At 41.1% G+C, this 18,255-nt stretch overlaps 1 long non-coding RNA gene across 2 annotated transcripts; it reads right to left on the minus strand.

Moving 5' to 3' along the window:
- Nucleotides 1-11,142: 11,142 nt before the first annotated feature.
- Nucleotides 11,143-11,941, minus strand: LOC310770575. Of its 2 annotated transcripts, none has more exons than XR_014552286.1 (2): nt 11,797-11,941; nt 11,143-11,316 (listed from the first exon to the last, which is right to left on the minus strand). It is a non-coding gene; the product is annotated as an uncharacterized lncRNA (long non-coding RNA). The 2 variants fall into 2 exon arrangements; XR_014552287.1 differs by having other exon boundaries at nt 11,524-11,941.
- Nucleotides 11,942-18,255: the final 6,314 nt, after the last annotated feature.

Below are 18,255 nucleotides of genomic sequence, written 5' to 3' on the forward strand. Positions count from 1 at the left end.
AGGTTAAGAACAGTTTCAGGTTAAGTACGGACTTCCAGAACGAATTAAGTATTTAACCCGAGGTACCACTGTATTACTTTTGTAACTTAAGTCTGCCTTCTGGAATCCATTTGTGAGCAGAATGTGAGTGAGTAAACTCTTTTTTATACTTTTATAGAAGACTATGTCATTTCTATCTTTTTATGAGGGACTAAATGGGGAATTACCAAAGAAGCGTATTTTAGAGGCTTTAGCAAGGCTGAGCAAACGCATCCGCTGTGCAAGTTTAAAAAAGGGGAATGTTACTCTGCTAAATTGTAGAACTTGTTAACACAAGTTGGAAAGGATATAATCAAACAATAAATCCTCTCCTGCATCCCTGAACATTCCCACACAACTGAGCTATCAAGGCATATTCTCTTTAATGTATACACCGAATCTAAGACTAAAATATAGACTTGTATGTCATCTAGCAAGCTTGGTAGTGGATGCTGGGTTTCTGAATTCAGGGTCAAGCCCCTAGCCATTCCCCCCCACTGTTTTCTTTATATACATATATATATAAAGAATAGTAGCACTGTAAGTAGGTAACATTATTTTGCTTTGTACTCAAAGGAAACCACAGTAAGCTGACTACTCCAACTTATACGTCACTTTAAATTTTAATCAGTCTGACTTCAGAGGAGGGGGGGAGGCTTTAAAGCCTTCATATTAAAATAAAAATCTTGCCTTTGGGGGTTTGAGTAGTAATTTGTAGTTTTAGGATATCATTTATCATTCCGTTTCCTCTAATCCCAGGAGGTTTAGTTATGAGTTGGATTTGCTCGCAGAATGCTGACATTTTTTAGCTACCCCCCCCCAAGAAGATAAACTAAATGTAACAAGCAGAATGAAATCTTTATGGTATGAAATTAAAGGTCATCTTGCAAGCATAAAATGACCTTTCTTCCAGGAATCCATTAGGCTAAAATTTGTAAAATGCTACTAATAAAAAAAGACTTTTACGCTCTTAGATGAATAAATAGGGGTGGCTATACAAATGTAGGAGATAAAAGTTTAAACCCCACCATAGATAAGGAAAACTACCCGAGGAAGCAACACATAAAAATAATTAGACATATCACTTGTCAATTAGCTCAGAGTCATTTCTTTAAATATATATATATATACAAATTTCTGTTTACACAATAAAAAGTTTCTTACATATTTCAGCATTAATTAAATGAACATCAAAATAAGCAAGCAGAAGAAGAAATGTTTTCTGCCACATGTAGTTTGCTATATTGGGCTTTAAGAATGGGGCTTAGTAAGTTACATCTTCTTATGTTATCATTCGTTTATATGTTGCCTTTCAGCCAAAAAGAGTCTCGAGAATAAACAGATACAAATACAATAATGCAAATACAAAATAATACAAAAAAAATATATCAAAACATTGAAGTAGTATTGAAAGCCAAACACATACCTGTTTGCCTAAAAGGCAAAGAACGTCCCCTGTAAAAATAAATAAATTAATTTTAAAAAATTGTCCAGTAGCACCTTAGAGACCAACTAAGTTTGTTCTGGGTATAAGCTTTCGTGTGCATGCACACAAAAGCTTATACCCAGAACAAACATAGTTGGTCTCTAAGGTGCTACTGGACAATTTTTAAATTGTATTTATTTATTTCGATTGTGTCAGACCAACATGGCTACCTACCTGAACCCTGTAAATATGTTAAGAGAAGACAATAATACGTAAGCAGCTTCTTTGCCTTATAAGATCCTAAGCGAGGCGGAGGGGAAGGCAAGGCAGGTGGAAAAGTTATTTCCTCTGTAGCAATGCTTGCCAGGCAGAACCTCCTCTTTTCCTCCCTGAACTTCTCGTTTGCAAAATATCCAGCCTGAGAAGGAGTCTTGTAGAGCTCAAAAACATACTATTATGTGACATTTTTGTCTGTCATAATAATGAGAATGCTGAACTATAGATTTTGGATTCTTTTTTTCTGAAAGGAAGGACCATTACACCTTCCTTTGCTTTTTAGGTGTACGAGGGGCATTCATTAAAGATTTCCCCTGATGTACTTCTCGCGGACTGAGACAAACAAAACTGGACACAGTTATTAGTCTTTCTCTACATAGCTACCAGCAAGAATCACACACTTCTCCCATCAATTTATGCAGCTGTGGAGACCTCATCTGTAAAAGTTGGCAGGTTGCGTCAGAAGCCACAACATGACCTCAGAAATCTGTATTTCATCGTCTGTTAAAAGCTTGCCCTTCAAAAATAACTTCATGGTTGGAAAGAGGTGGAAGTCCAATGGTGTGAGGTTGGGAGGATAAGGGGGGTGAGGAAGGATTTCATAGCCACAGGACTGTGCTCCTGTCTGAGCAACATGAGAATTGTGAATGGGAGTGTTATCCTGCAGGAGGCAGACACCTTTGGTCAGCATACCACACCTCTCGATTTTGATGGCCTTCCGCAATTTCTGCAGCAGTGAAGTGTAGTATGTCCCGGTTATTGTGGTACCCCTTGCCAGGAAATCCATCATCACTACTCTGCCCTAGTCCCAAAAGACCATGGGCTTTACCTTGCCCACTGATGGCTGAACACGTTCCTACTTTGGAGGTAGTGAGGCAAAGTGCTTCCATTGTTTGGACTGGGATTTGGTTTCTGAGTAATAATGATGGACCCATGTTTCGTCCTGAGTAATTAGTCTGGTGAAGACGTCATCATGGTTTTCGTGACACATGGCCAAAAGAGCCCATGAACATGTGACTTGTTCCTGCTTCTGGAAAGGCATCAGCGGACAGGGAACCCACTGTGCGGACACCTTTCCCATGTGCAAATGGTCATGGATGGTGTTTTTCTACAGAGCCCACACTGATCTTGACATCTGCAGCTAGTTGGTGAATGGTTATGTGGCGATCCTCCAAAATGGTGGCCTCCAATTGCCGGATGGTGTCTTCATCAATGGCGGATTGTGGTCACCCAGGAATGGGAGCTATTCCACTGAAGTCCAACCACACTTGAACTGACAATGCCAGTGCTTGACTACGTTATACTATGGGGCATCCTCCCCATAAGTCCCTTTCATCTCATCAAACGTCCCATGGTGTGGGCCCTTTCGAGTACAGAAACCTGATAACCGCTTTGCATTCAACTGGTTCGATTATCAGAGGTTACTCCACGTTAGCACCCACAACAGAGAAACTGCTAGGAGTTCAGAGCTACAAATTACGACATTACCTATGGAGAGATGTGCAATTTTATCCTCCTACGATAACTGGAAGTGGGTCAGGGGAAATCTTTAATGAACGACCCTCAATACAGGAAGCTAGGTTGACTTACATTTTAACATCTGTTGGATCCAGGCGTTATAAGGGTCTTGCTTACAGTCAGTTCTTTTTTCAGGGGGGACGCAGGGGGGCACATACACCTAAACATTTTATGAATCTAAGTTTGGCCTCGTTGAAGGGCAATATTTCAATGTGAGTAGCAAATGAGAGTACCCCTAAACATTTTTAAAGAAAAAAAGCACTGCTTACAGCCAACTTCCTCCCCACCCCAACTCATAACACTATTATTTTTTACCAAGTTTGAATGCCATCCCTAGCTTTCAGATATTTCATATGACAGCCAATTTCTTGTGTGTGTCAGAGCAGCTGGGGCAGGGCGGCGGTCATTACAGAGCTTCAGCTGGAGGATCAAAAAGAGAGTGGGAAATTTATGCTTTGTGTTTAAATATATGTCTTCAGTAGGGAGTTAGGAACTGAAAAAAGATCTCCTGGAGGCAGAGACTAACACCAGAAGGAGTCATCTCACATGTTCACACTTGAGTGTATGAAAGACTGAAGAAAATTTTTATTAAATTTCATGTCTGATACATAAATCCTACCTATGATGCCTCTACTGAGCTGACTGTGACACTCCTGGGAACCTCAAAAACAGTCACAAGTCTTTACTGATGGGACTGGTATCTAGGACTGGGACAAGAAGTGGGGTCACAACAAGAAGCACATCACCAGCTGGGGTGCACTCACCACACTTGTCTCCTGGTAGATGGATTGCTATTGCCTATAGTGAGGGGAAGGAGCCAGGATGGGGCTAGGGCTGGCACAAGACGTTTTGCACCTGACACAAAACAAAAAAAAGCATACACACATCCTACCACCACTTCCTGAACATCTACCCCTACCCTCCTTTCTGGGTCTGCTGCCCTGCTGCCCTGCCACTGTTCCCAGCCTGCTGCCTGAGGTGACTGCCTCAGTGAGGCTAATAGGTAGACCAGCTCTGGAAAGCAGGGAGACCAGCGTGGTGTAAATGGACCAGCAGGAGCACTGGATTGGCTCTGCCAGTGAATTTGCACTGTGCCAGCCTCCCCACCTCTTTGCACCTATTGCTCCTAGTAAGCAAAGTAGAGACATCACCTTGCCAACAAAGGTCCATATAGTAAAAGCTATGGTTTTCCCAGTAGTGATGTATGGAAGTGACAGCTGGACCATAAAGAAGGCTGATCGCCGAAGAATTGATGCTTTTGAATTATGGTGCTGGAGGAGACTCTTGAGAGTTCCATGGAGTTGCAGTCCATGGAGAGTTCCATGGACTGCAAGAAGATCAAACCTATCCATTCTAAAGGAAATCAGCCCTGAATGCTCACTGGAAGGACAGACAACAACACCCCCCAGCTTTAAATAGATCTTTCATTATTCAATCTTTTCTTTTCTCTGCATAGGTTTGAGACCAAACTCTTCTTTGTAGTTGTATGTCACTCTACTTTTAGTTGTATGTCACTCAATTTGAGTTTAATGTCAAATTGTTCTTTTTAGCTGTATGAGTTGTACAAACTGCTTTAAACATCCAGCCTCCTCCCTGCAGAATTCACCCAGTTTTTTCTCTTACCTCATCTGTCAACTACATTTCTATGCTGTGAACAAAAGTGGCTTCCTGAGTTGGGCAGAACCACTGCTCTACCTTACCAACAGCTAGGCCATTGTTGCTTGTTGTTGTTTAGTTGTTTAGTTGTGTCCAACTCTTCGTGACCCCATGGACCAGAGCACACCAGGCACTTCTGTCTTCCACTGCCTCCCGCAGTTTGGTCAAACTCATGCTGGTAAGAACACTATCCAACCATCTCATCCTCTGTCGTCCCTTCTCCTTGTGCCCGCCATCTTTCTCAACATCATGGTCTTTTCCAGGGAGTCTTTCTCTTCTCATGAGATGGCCAAAGTATTGGAGCCTCAGCTTCAGGATCTGTCCTTCTGGTGAGCACTCAGAGTTGATTTCACTAAGAATGGATAGGTTTGATCTTCTTGCAGTCCATGGGACTCTCAAGAGTCTCCTCCAGCATCATAATTCAAAAACATCAATTCTTTGGCGATCAGCCTTCTTTATGGTCCAGCTCTCACTTCAATACATCACTACTGGGAAAACCATAGCTTTAACTATACGGACCTTTAGTGCACTAGGGGTCTTAAAGGTAAAGGTAAAGATACCCCTGCCCATTCGGGCCAGTCTTGACAGACTCTAGGGTTGTGCGCTCATCTCACTCTATAGGCCGGGAGCCAGCGCTGTCCGCAGACACTTCCGGGTCACGTGGCCAGCGTGACAAGCTGCATCTGGCGAGCCAGCGCAGCACACAGAATGCTGTTTACCTTCCCACTAGTAAGTGGTCCGTATTTATCTACTTGCACCCGGGGGTGCTTTCGAACTGCTAGGTTGGCAGGCGCTGGGACCGAGCGACGGGAGCGCACCCCGCCGCGGGGATTCGAACCGCCAACCTTTCGATCGGTAAGTCCTAGGCGCTGAGGCTTTTACCCACAGCGCCACCCGTGTCCCACTAGGGGTCTTAGTGCACCATAAACTTAACATTTGCAGCAGCAAAAATAAGCTAAAGTTCTTCTAGGCTGAATCAACCGAAGCATAGTGTCAATGGAAGTAATAATACATTCAATTCTGCCTTGGTCAGACCACACCTGAAATACTGTGTCCGATTCTGGGCACTACAATTTAGGAAGGATGTTGACAAGCTGGAACATGTGCAGAGAAGGGAAACCAAGATGGTCAAGGGTCTGGAAACCAAGCCTTAGGAGGAACAGCTGAAAGAGCTGCGTATGTTTAACCGGGAAAAGAGGAGAGTGAGAGGAGATATGATAGCCGTCTTCAAATATCTAAAGGGTTGTCACATGGAAGATGGAGCAAGCTTGTTCTCTTCTGCTCTGGAAGCTAGGATCTGAACCAATAGCTTCAAGTTACAAGAAAGGAGAATCTGACTAAACATCAGGAAGAACTTTCTGACAGTAACAGCTGTTCAGCAGTGGAACGGACTCCTCCAGGAGGTTGTGGACTCTCTTTCACTCGAAGTTTTACAGCAGAGGTTGGATGGCCATCTGCCATGGATGCTTTAGTTGAGATACCTGCATTGCAGGGGGTTGGAATAGATGACCCTTAGGGTTCCTTCTAACTCTAAATTTATATGATTCTAAGATGCTTCTAGAGACACGGGTGGCGCTGTGGTCTAAACCACTGAGCCTAGGGCTTGCCGATGAGAAGGTTGGTGGTTCAAATCCCCACAATGGGGTGAGCTTCCATTGCTCAGTCCCAGCTCCTGCCAACCTAGCAGTTCAAAAGCACATCAAGGTGCAAGTAAATAGGTACCACTCTGGCAGGAAGGTAAACGGTATTTCCGTGCACTGCTCTGGTTCACCAGAAGCGGCTTAGTCATGCTGGACACATGACCCGGAAACTGTCTGTGGACAAACACTGGCTCCCTCGGTCTATAGAGTGAGATTAGCGCCACAACCTCAGAGTCATCCGTGACCGGACCTAACGGTCAGGGGTACCTTTACCTTTGCCTTTTTAAGATGATTCTATGCTCCAAATACACCATGGGAGAAATTCTGTCTGCTGCAAAAAATGATTCCCCCTCCTGTGGCTACCATTTTCCCCCAGAATGTTTGGAGAACTCTGCCCTTTGTTGACTTTTGTTTCCTGGCCTTGCAGGACAGCCACACTGTTGCACTCAGTTGAGACCTTAGGTTGAAATAGGCAAGACCTATTCTCCAAACTTCTACTGGAAAGGGGTGGAGTGTTTGTCACAAAATGTCGCCTATTCCAAAGCACTTCCAGTTGACAATAGTATCTAATGATACAATTCAGAATGTTGTGGGTGGTTTGCCAGCACTGGTGGGCTTCTTTTTTTCTTTTTAAGTCAATGTTGAAGCACTGTCATTCAAATATTTAGCTCACAATAAAGTTTCTGAGTTTATCCTCTTTCTTTTCCTTTTATAGCTCAAGAATGGCACGGTCTGCCTTCTGCACATATCAACACAGGCTGAGCTAATAGGCAAACATCCATCATGCCTTTTGCCTTAAGCAGTGGTTTTCAACCTTCAGGCAATGCTGAGCAAAAATAAAACATTTCTTGGGCACAGGAAACCCTGCCAGCAGTATGCAAAGTATTTATGCAAGTCTCCAGTGAATATTAATAATCTTGCTGCAAGGATACACACACACACACCCCGATTTGAATTTTAACAAAAAAAATATATCCAGCATTAAAATCTGTTCAAGGATTGTCATTATCCTTCTGTTTTAAAGGAGGAGAGCCAAAGGTTCAATTCAAGGTCTTTTTAATTGCCTGATCCTTTGTGCTGCTGTGCTGAAACAGCAGGTCATGGGATTAGGGGTCTGGGACACAGACTGCATGGCTTGTTCTTTGTCACTTTCAGTGCTGGCACACTTCGAATAGAAGACACCTGGGATTCTCTGTAAAGCAAAAGTTCAGGTAAATTTGGAGGGTGCTATTCAGCTGAAGTTTATCAAGGAGTTTCTGTGGCAAAATAATTTGGTATGGATAGCAAGATGTCATGGGGATGGGTTGCATATCTTTGTGACCTAACAACATTACCTATCTTATAAGGGCAGGTTATATTTTTTAAAAAAAATCTAATTTGGAATGCTGGCGTAGGGAGAAGTCACTGTCAGATTGTTGCTGTTTTGTGGGTAGAGTGCAGTACAGCAAACCCTCTTTCTCCCCGAAATCACACTTTTTGCGATAATGTAAATGATGGGGGAAATGCCCTGGGAAATGTGGAGTACCAACTGCCTGATACGAAATCGTAGAAGCACCCCGTAATGAAATCAGGATGAATAAGCAGCCGAAATTGTACAACATCCTTGCAAACTTTGCACGGATAAACCAAAACGAATGCTCAAAAAGCAGGTCAACAGGGGTTGCCATGGCCAGTCCTGCTTCTGCACCAGGCACAAATTTGATGGCAGTTTGAATGGGCATTCCCTGCTCACTGGTGTACACATGTAGCTTCTCTTAGCCTTAGATTCCCTCTTACATGGAGGCACACTTAGAATAAGAGTTGCTATTCATCTAAGTCCTGTTCACACTGCCAATGAATACATACCTGGTTGCAGTGTGGCTGCTATATCTGTCAAAAGTTGAAATTGTTGTTTTTGCTAGTGTCTCATGAGCCATACCATAGCTCTGAGGCAATAACAAATGCTTCAAGTATCCTTGAAGAAAAAGAAAAAAGGAGGTACCAGAACTCACTATGAATACCTCCCTTGTTGTCTTTTAATAGCAATGCCACGCACCTCAGAGGTGCTGGAACTGAGTTCTGGTGAGTTCTGGCTGAAAAAAGCCCTGCTGATCTCAACTGTTGGTTTGGGGGGGGGGGTGAGGGGCGAGTATATAAAGAGAATTCCTGGCTGCCCAGATCCAAGTTTGAGGCAAATACTCTTTGGTAAGAGAACCTCATCAGGGATTTAAAATCACAAAATATGCAGCAAAGTAAAGTGTGGAAATATAGGCGGTTAGATCATTAAAATATGTGAGTTCCAAAAATTCTCACATCCTCCAGCACATGAAAACACTACAAGTTTCATAAGTTAAAAAATAGTTTACTCTTCAAAGGTCAGGTTCATGTGCCTTCCCACATATCAGTCAGGAAACTTGCAAAGGCAGTAAAACTTGGCTTCATTCCAAAGTGGTGAAATTTCCTAAATTATGAGAGCCATGCTGTCTGAGCTTGGCACAACCAGCTCAGACCTCTTCACATGAAGGAGCGTCTCCACCCCCATCGTTCTACCTGGACACTGAGGTCCAGCGCTGAGGGCCTTCTGGCGGTTCCCTCACTGTGAGAAGCCAAGTTACAGCGAACCAGGCAGAGGGCCTTCTTGGTAGTGGCACCCACCCTGTGGAATGCCCTCCCACCAGATGTCAAAGAGAACAACAACTACCAGACTTTTAGAAGACATCTGAAGGCAGCCTGTTTAGGGAAGCTTTTAATATTTGATGCATTACTGTATTTTAATATTTTGTTGGAAGCCGCCCAAAGTGGCTGGGGAATAATTTATTCTTATTCTTATTCTTATCATCATCATCATCATCATCATCATCATCATCATCATCACATGTTGAACTTTTCAGGTAGACTGGAGAGTGCATAATAGGCCTGGTTACCTTTGTTCCTCGCAAAGTGAGGGGAAGTGGACATAGCTAAACATAGCAGGACAGCTTACTCTAAGGTTAACAGATGTCCCCATTTCCCAGGGACAGTCCCTGGATTTACAAATCAGTTCCCTGACTAAATCTATCTATTTAGTAGGAAGTTGAAAACTGTCCCCAGCTTCATTGAAGAAAATCTGGTAATCTTGGCTTGTTCTATGGTATCAAGCCCTTCATGTATTAATTAGACTTTAGCATGTTGACTATATGAGGCTGTTTATCCCACACCAACCACAGGAGGAAGATCAGTATTATTACTCTCATATTGCCAGCGGTAGGGGACTCAGGATGAGAGACAGTGTCTTTCTTGAGACCACCCAGTGGAGGTCTGAAAAACTTGTGACTCACATGCTCATCACAGGCACCAAGGGTTCAGTAAACTGCTTGGTTTTTGTGTTGACAAAGAGTTGGGGGGGAAAGGGTGGGGCAGAGGCTTCTACTGAATAATACTTGGCAGGCCACAATGCACGGCTGATAGTCTGCATTTGATGTTGCGAGAGTGAAATTGTGCAGTCTGGCAATACTTGAACTCAGGACTTTTCTGGTCTGCAGATGAGTCTCTTATCTGCAAGATCTCCCAGTTACTCTGAAACGACCCCTTTCAGTATTGCTTCTCCCTCCCCCACTTGCCATTATTCAGCTTTGCTTTCCTCTCTCTCTTTTGATTTCCTCATGATGTGTATTTGCTCAGAAATGCAATTTTCTTTTCTTATCCATCCATGTCCTTTGGATGTTCCTCTCCCCACCCCCCACCCCCAGGCTTCCTTTCCTTTTTTTGCCCCCCTCTTTCTCCTGCAGAATTTTGACAAACAAAACATTAAAACCAGTCCAGGGGAAGGAAAAATGTATATATATTTTACAGTCCATTTGCTGAGCTGCTTGCACAGTCTCCTCTGGAAAAAAAGAAAGAAGGAAATATAATGGAGTGTGTTGTACAGGAGAAATACTGACATACAGCACATTCAGTGACCAAAAAGTTTTTTTCCCCCCATAGAGCAATAATGCTTGACATGAATTTAATCTGTTATAGGGCACAGAACTCTCCTCAAACTCTTTTTATGGTCGTTAAAGCTCCTTGGAGGTTTCTTGCTGTTAGCAAAGTCAACTTAAATAATGCAGATGAAGCCCAGAGAGAGAATCCTAATAACACTTTACTTATGAAACTGAATAAAAACAGTGTATAATTTGAGGAGAAATAAACAGAGAGAGTATTCAAATAATTCTGATTCAGAGTAAATCTTTTGAAGTTAATGGTCATGACTAACTTAAGTTTATTAATTTCAATCAATCTATTTTGTGTAGGACTTAATTGAATTCCACCAAAAAGTTTTATCTTTCTTGCTTCAGGTCTTGTACAAAGCAGGGAGAAAACTCTTTTTTTTAATGATTTTTATTATGTTTACATTTTTTACCATAGTCACAATTCACCTAAGACTTTGCTCATCCTGAGCCTCAACTCTCCCCCCCCCCTCCACTCCCTGGCAAAAATATTCAATATATTTCAAAAATATTCACTTTCATCATAGCGTTTCTATATCAACTTATTTACCTTCTTCCTATGCTTATGAAATTTACCTTGATAATTGTAAACCAGCTCCAAAAATTAACATTACAAAATATTTTAACTCAAACTTGTAAATGTTTTCAAATGTTTACAATGTTCTCTCATATTGTATAAATTTATTCCAGTTCTTTTTGAACAGCTCGTTACACTGGTTTCAGATCTTCCCCGTCAGCTTTGCCAGTTCTGCATATTCAATCATTTCAGTCTGCCATTCTTCCAATGTTGGAAGTTCCTGCTGCTTCCATTTCTGGGCTAAAAGTGTCCTCGCAGCTGTGGTAGTGTACATAAATATATTTATGTCTTTTTTGAGAATTTCTTCTCCAATTATACCCAACAAAAACGCAGGGGGAAAACTGAATAGAACCTATTTTGAATGTTCCCCATTACTTCCTCCCATATTCCATCTTAAGACTGTGGCTAAAAACCTCCATGCATAGCTTCAGTATCAGCTAAACCTTCCCCCCACCCCAATCTTACCATCTAGTCTGATGAAGAGTTCTGGAGAACTTGAAAGTTTCAAAACCATTATGTAATCTTTTTTGATTGGCTTAATTTGGTATCACCCAAATGCGATGTCACTAAGTTTCAGAATTGTGCAGGTTTGGCAATGTCCCCTATCCTTCTTTCAGAAACAATAATGTGTTGTGTTATGCATTGACTGATCTAATAAATATGTCCCTGGAAGCCTTGGCAAGCAACAATTTCACAGAAATCTTTGTGACGGGAACTTGTCGTGATGTCAGCACTGACCTTGTCCAAGGTAAAGCCTTGTGCGAAGCTCCGACTATGCTATAAGAGAGCACAGCTCTCTCAATTGTAAGCCCTGCTTCTACGGAAAGTTGCCTCTTCAACTAAAGGTTGTTCCAGCAGTGTTTGACTCTTACTGTACTAGGGCTTCTGTGATGGAGTCCTCTGAGTTACAGGATGACATTGTGACATCATTGGGCCAGGGCAGTTCTGCTGTCATGGTCTCACCTTGCAGATTTGCTTCTGGGGCTGGCCTTGCATGCATCCTCAGTCTCATCCCCCGAAGAAGAGGAATCCAATCTCTGGGTCATAACAGAATTGTTGGGAACCTACTTCTTTTGAAGACTTTAATGCCTAATGATTGTGGAACAGTCCTCTTCCTCTTGCTCTGAATCACTGCTGTTGAAAGAATAAGTTTGAGGACTTAGGGGAAAGGGGGAAATAGTAGAAGGCAGAGAAGGCTTGGGTCAGTAGAGGATTGGCAGGAAAGCACTTGGAATAGGGCAGGTTTCTCCAAGATCTCAGTGCACTGTGAAAAAGCCTGATAAGAATGAGCCCGTCGAAAAACTCAGCCTTAAACAACACCATCTATTTGTGGTGATGAGAACTAAAGCAAACTGCTGATTTTAGTAACAAGCATTAATGGAAAGGAAACCATGTTCCAACTAAAGAGGAATGGTTGAACAAACTATGTGAATATTTGGAATTAGCAAAGTTAACTGATTTAATAAGACAAAAACCAAATAGTATAATACAGAAACAATGGAAATGTTTAACTGATTATTTATGCAGACAAGGATCAAATACAATGTTTTGGTTGTGTTTAAAGTAGACTTGTGAGACATCTAGAGAATTTATTGAATTGATCATCTATGTGGGATTCTGTGGGAGAAAAAATACAGAATAACAGATATAACTTTGTTTAAAATGTTTATAGGAAGTGCAGTGTAAGTGGTGGAAGTCAATGAAATTTTATTATGATTTACCTATTGAAATAGATGTAGAATAAACTTGGAAGAAACTCTTCCTATTTTCTTCTTCTTCTTTTTTCTTCTATTTTTTTCCTTTTTAAAGATTTATTCCTTCTTTCTTTCCTTTTTTCTTTCTTCTATATTTTTCTTTTTTATTAATAATATCGAGATCTTTGTACATATGTTATGTAAATGTAATATTTTGCTTTGATTTTGTAATAACTATGCTAAATTAATAAAATATTTAAAAACCAAGCATTAATGGGCAGTATACAAATTTTAGATAGAGTGATAGAGTGATAGATGATAGATAGATAGATAGATAGATAGATAGATGATATAGATAGATAGATAGATAGATTTTCTGGGTTTTTATACTTCTGTAGACAAGCATTGCTAATTTAGGAACAAGAACTGGGGATACGGGAAGGGATTGTTGATCTTTGTGAACCACATTTGTGGAAAGCTTCTGGGCTCAAAGCAATGGCACCATGAACATTGGTGTCAGTGTCATTAATGCTGAAGTGTCAATGGCACCACATGCTATATATTCCACCATGTCGTGAAAATTAATAAACCCAGTCCCATTAGTTATCATGTCCAACCAGGTTAGGAAGGGCTGTGGATCAGTAGCAGAGCTGTTGCTGGCCATGGAGGAGGAGATCCCAGCTTCAATCCCCAACGTCTTCAGGTAGGGCTAGGATATGAGAGATTCCTTGTCTTGGAGAGCCTCTGCCAGTCAACAAAGACAATCCTGAGCTATTTGGACCAAGGGTCTGACTCGGTATAAGTGCAAGTCAATAAACCTGACATTATAAGTCCACTGAAGAAGTAAGATGGCACCAACAAGAAATAAAATGGTGCCAACAATCAGGAGAACAATAGGACATTGAACAGTGTACTGATTTTTGCCACTGATAGGCTTTTTATTATTGGTATCCCAGCTCTTGTGGTTTTTCTTTGTTATTATCTATTAAATTTATTAGTTGCTTGCTACCCAAGGAGTCTCTAAGCGATTTACAAAACTTGCAAAACATAAGGTATAACATGAAATCAAAAAGGTGGGAAAGAATATTATATTAGAGTTCTTAAAAATACCAAAATCAACAGGACAGAGTCAGTATAACAAACGGCATGGAAGAATATTTTATTTTTTTCTTGTTACAGGTAGGTTGTTACAGGTACAGGCTGTGTTGGTCTGCCGTAGTTGAAACAAAATTTAAAAATTCCTTCCAGTGGCACCTTAGAGACCAACTAAGTTTGTTATTGGTATGAGCTTTCGTGTTGCATGCACACTTCTTCAGATATTTTATATTTTCTTGTGACTGTATATTGACAGTGACCTGTTGTGGAATTTAGCTCTTTGGCTTTTGTTGGTCCCCACCCCAATAACTTGTCATGTATAGTTTGGTTGCTTCCTTTAAAAGTACTATCTTTCTATTTGATTATACATGCTGGCATTTTAAAAAAAATTGATTCCTCCCCCCCCCCCCCAACAACAAAACTGATCCAGGAAAGCAAACTTCTGACATCTTTGGTCTGTGGGTATAAAAGTCACCCCAAGGAACCTTTTTGGTTATAGAGATAGATATATAGATATAGGACTGAGCTAATGATAAAACATTGGGGTGTGTCAGAAAATAAATCCTGCTGTGGATTACAATTCCAAATTATTTCTTGTGTGTAATTATTTCTTATTTGAGTGAAATGAAAAACGTAGAAGAAGGTGGCAACAAGTATGAAAACAACAACAACATCAACAACGTAACCCTACCATTATCAGGTCCATACTGTGGGTATAGATATCACTTAGTTGAGGACAATTTAATATGTATTGGGCACAAAGGGTTTCATATACTTGTGACAGGAATTGGTTTTAAGGTTTAAATGTTAAAGTCACATTTTAAATACTTAATTGCCCACCTGATATTTTAAAGGTAAATGTATTAACAGCATGCATTCACATAAAAAATAGAATATAATCTAATTTCTGGGAGAAAAATGGCATACAAATATGGGACAAGCAAAGCTTCTTCAAGGTTCTGTATGTTAAACAATGATCAATGCCTCTGGGAAGGAACTTTGGGAAATGTATGCAAGTATATGAGATGTATCTAAAATTCCCTTTTAATGAGATTGATGGCGATACCTACCAAGTTTCCTCTGTTTAGCATACAAAGGAAATGTTTGCTCATAGCTTTCCTCTTTCTGATTATCTTATAGATTGTAATTCAAAAGGCCTGGTGATTAGTTGTGCTATGTTTAAATGTTATCAGTGTTCTGTTTATGACACGACTGAGGGAGGCAGATAGGATTAGCATTGCCACAGAGATTTCTGTCGTGGAATAAACAGTCCCATGTGAACAAGTTCTCTGATTTGAACAAAGACCGAGGGCTTGTTCATCTGAAGGCAAAATGGCGTTAATTCAGATTAATTTTCCTGTTACCTCACAACTATCACATTTGAGTTAGAGGTATCCCAGAATATTGGGCTGCTTACCTTTGCTGAAGATTAGGAAAGCAGGTGCTAGTTGTGTGGTCTATAGGCATGGAAGTGTCAATCTGCACATTCATGCCTACTTCCCGATCTCTTGACTTCTCAATAATCAAGGTGAGTCCACACAAACATGTTCTGGAATTACATTTCACTCAGATCGGTCTGTGGTGACCCACCCAGCAATTTCTACCAGTTTTTAATGAGAGTTTATTGCAACACATACACAAACCATCCAATATTTCTCCTCCCAATTCTCCCAAAAAAATAAAATAAAATGCATAATTATTAAGTAAAAACCAATAATTATAGAAAGAGATCTACTGTTGCTTTCTTTCTCTCTGTCTGTCTCTTGCAAGGTCATGAAACAAATACTAAAGTGAAGTATACAACAACAACCAGCTCCTCAACGTAGGAAAAACTCCCTGTACATGTTTGGTATCACAACTCCTTGCTTTCAGTTTCATGTATAGGGTGTCCAAATTAGTTTGTTACTTTCGGGCATGTAACACATTTCACATGTATTGCCAGCCCCTTCTGTGCAGTGATATGCGATCTTGAAAACGACACTGGCAGACACCCATATCTTCTTTGTCAACCTCTGTACGAGGTTGTCAATCCGGCGAGGCTGCCTGCTTTTAACATGCCAAAACCAATGCAAGTTATGGGTTTCTAGCCTACTATAATCTGATTTTTTCAAGCAAAGTAATATTGTATAACAAGATTTATAGTTCTTTCAGTCCTTGGCATTAAAACTGTAATAACACCATGGTGGTGAACCTCTGGCCCAAAGGCATGATGAGTCCCAGCAGGGGTCTTGATATGACCTGCAAGTCCTTTTCCCCCAAGCCATACCCATCTGCCCTACATAGGACATCACATATGAGATCAGGTCTGTAGGGCAACTAAAACATGGTGACTGTCAGCACTTGTGGTGTCTTGTGCCTTTGCCAGAGCAGTTTGATTTCAAACCACCCCAGCAAAGGAAGCAGAATTTGCAGGTACAACTGACCAGCTGATCATCACTTCACAGTGTCATCTTAAACCTTGTGGGCAAACTGATGTTATGGTAGCACCAGGTGATTGGCAGATGGGTGGCCTGGGGGTGTTGGTCAACCTACACATCTATCTCACCACACCAGAAATGGGCTTCCCCCTTTCTGGTATTAAGAGTATTAAGATCAAATTATTATGATTTAATTATTGTCTTTTATGATCTTACTGAAAACTGAGACGACACCTTCTTTTGAAACTATTCTCTTTTTCTTGCACTCTTTTATTGGTTGCAAATAGTATAACTTTTGCTTTTTGGTATAGTTTAAAAGCTAGTTGCATGTGAAAAGGTTTCTGAATTTCTTAGTCTTTTGAAACATACATGAAACGGAAGGATAGAACAGTAGAAGGTGATGTCTCTTTATGGAAAACAATTTCTTACTGCCAATAGCGCTAGGACATATTTTGGAACTGCTGTGTTATAATGGAGGCCATGAAAAAAGCAATCATTTCAATAAACTATTATGCTAAGTAAATCACAGTGCTATGAGATGCATATACAGGGTGTTTGGGTTTTTGGTATTTTTTTTTCACTTTAATGCTCATTAAAATTCACAAGCAGGAAAATTGGAATTGACACTCTTTCTTCTTTAATGAAGCTATCCCTTTATTTCAGCAGTGAAACTTTAAAAAGCAAATTAAGATAGAAATCTCATTTGGTTCTGATTAAAGTTAAAAATTTACAAACAATTGGGTCAGGATTGAATTATTTGCATTAGAGATAGAGCTTAGAAAGTACAAAGCTGGGCTCTCTAGTGCATATCTCTTTTTTATCTGAACAATGCTCAGCCCTCTTACCACCGGAAACACAAAAGGTGATTCAGGATATATCTATCAAAGACTTATTTTAATGCTTCTTGTTGTGTTTTTTCGGGAAAGAAAAGAAAAGGAGGGTTGCCCTAGATAATACAAGCAAACTTAAGTACAGTAGCAAAACCCAAACATCCACATAATACCAAATAGTTGGGATATTTTAGTTAGTCTATTTATACAGTTAGGGCAGGGATGGGGGGCACCCCCCCACTCCGCCATACTGATAGATTTCAGCTCCCATGATGTCAGGAGCAGGTTAGAAATAAATCACATGACACCAGTAAAATTATCTTTTTACTCAAGGAAGCAAGGTCTGTTCAGGAGGCCAGCAACTCATTCCAGTAGATCTTGCCCCTATGAGGCAGTTGTGGGGACTGAATATCTCGCCAGAGTGGTGCATGCTCTAGTTATCTCCCACTTGGACTACTGCAGTGTGCTCTACGTGGGGCTACCTTTGAAGGTGACCAAGAAACTACAACTAACCCAGAATGCGGCAGCTAGACTGGTCACTGGGAGTGGCCGCCGAGACCACATAACACTGGTCTTGAAAGACCTACATTGGCTCCCAGTTCGTTTCCGAGCACAATTCAAAGTGTTGGTGCTGACCTTTAAAGCCCTAAATGGCCTCAGCCCAGTATACCTGAAGGAGCGTCTCCACCCCCATCGTTTTGCCCAGACACTGAGGTCTAGTACTGAGGGCCTTCTGGCGGTTCCCTCACTGCGAGAAGCCAAGTTACAGGGAACCAGGCAGAGGGCCTTCTTGGTAGTGGCACCCGCCCTGTAAAATGCCCTCCCACCAGATGTCAAAGAGAAGAACAACTACCAGAAGACATCTGAAGGCAGCCCTCTTTAGGGAAGCTTTTAATGTTTAACAGACTACTGTATTTTAATACCCTTTCCTGGTAAAAAAAAAAATGATAGAAGCCAGAGTTGAACAACATCCAGAGGGTCACAAGCCCCACACCCCCCAACTATAGCCTTTCCCACTGCTAAGGATAGGTAGCTCTGACCACCATAGTTGCTAATGGAAAGACTATGCATATACATATCTCTGTACTGCAGCTGTTTACAAAGCTATTGTTCTACCAACCTTACTATATGCTTGTGAAACATGGACCACTTATAAACACC

The sequence above is a fragment of the Podarcis filfolensis genome (assembly GCF_964270895.1).
Source record: "Podarcis filfolensis genome assembly, chromosome: 9".
In the NCBI taxonomy this organism is placed as follows: domain Eukaryota; kingdom Metazoa; phylum Chordata; class Lepidosauria; order Squamata; family Lacertidae; genus Podarcis; species Podarcis filfolensis.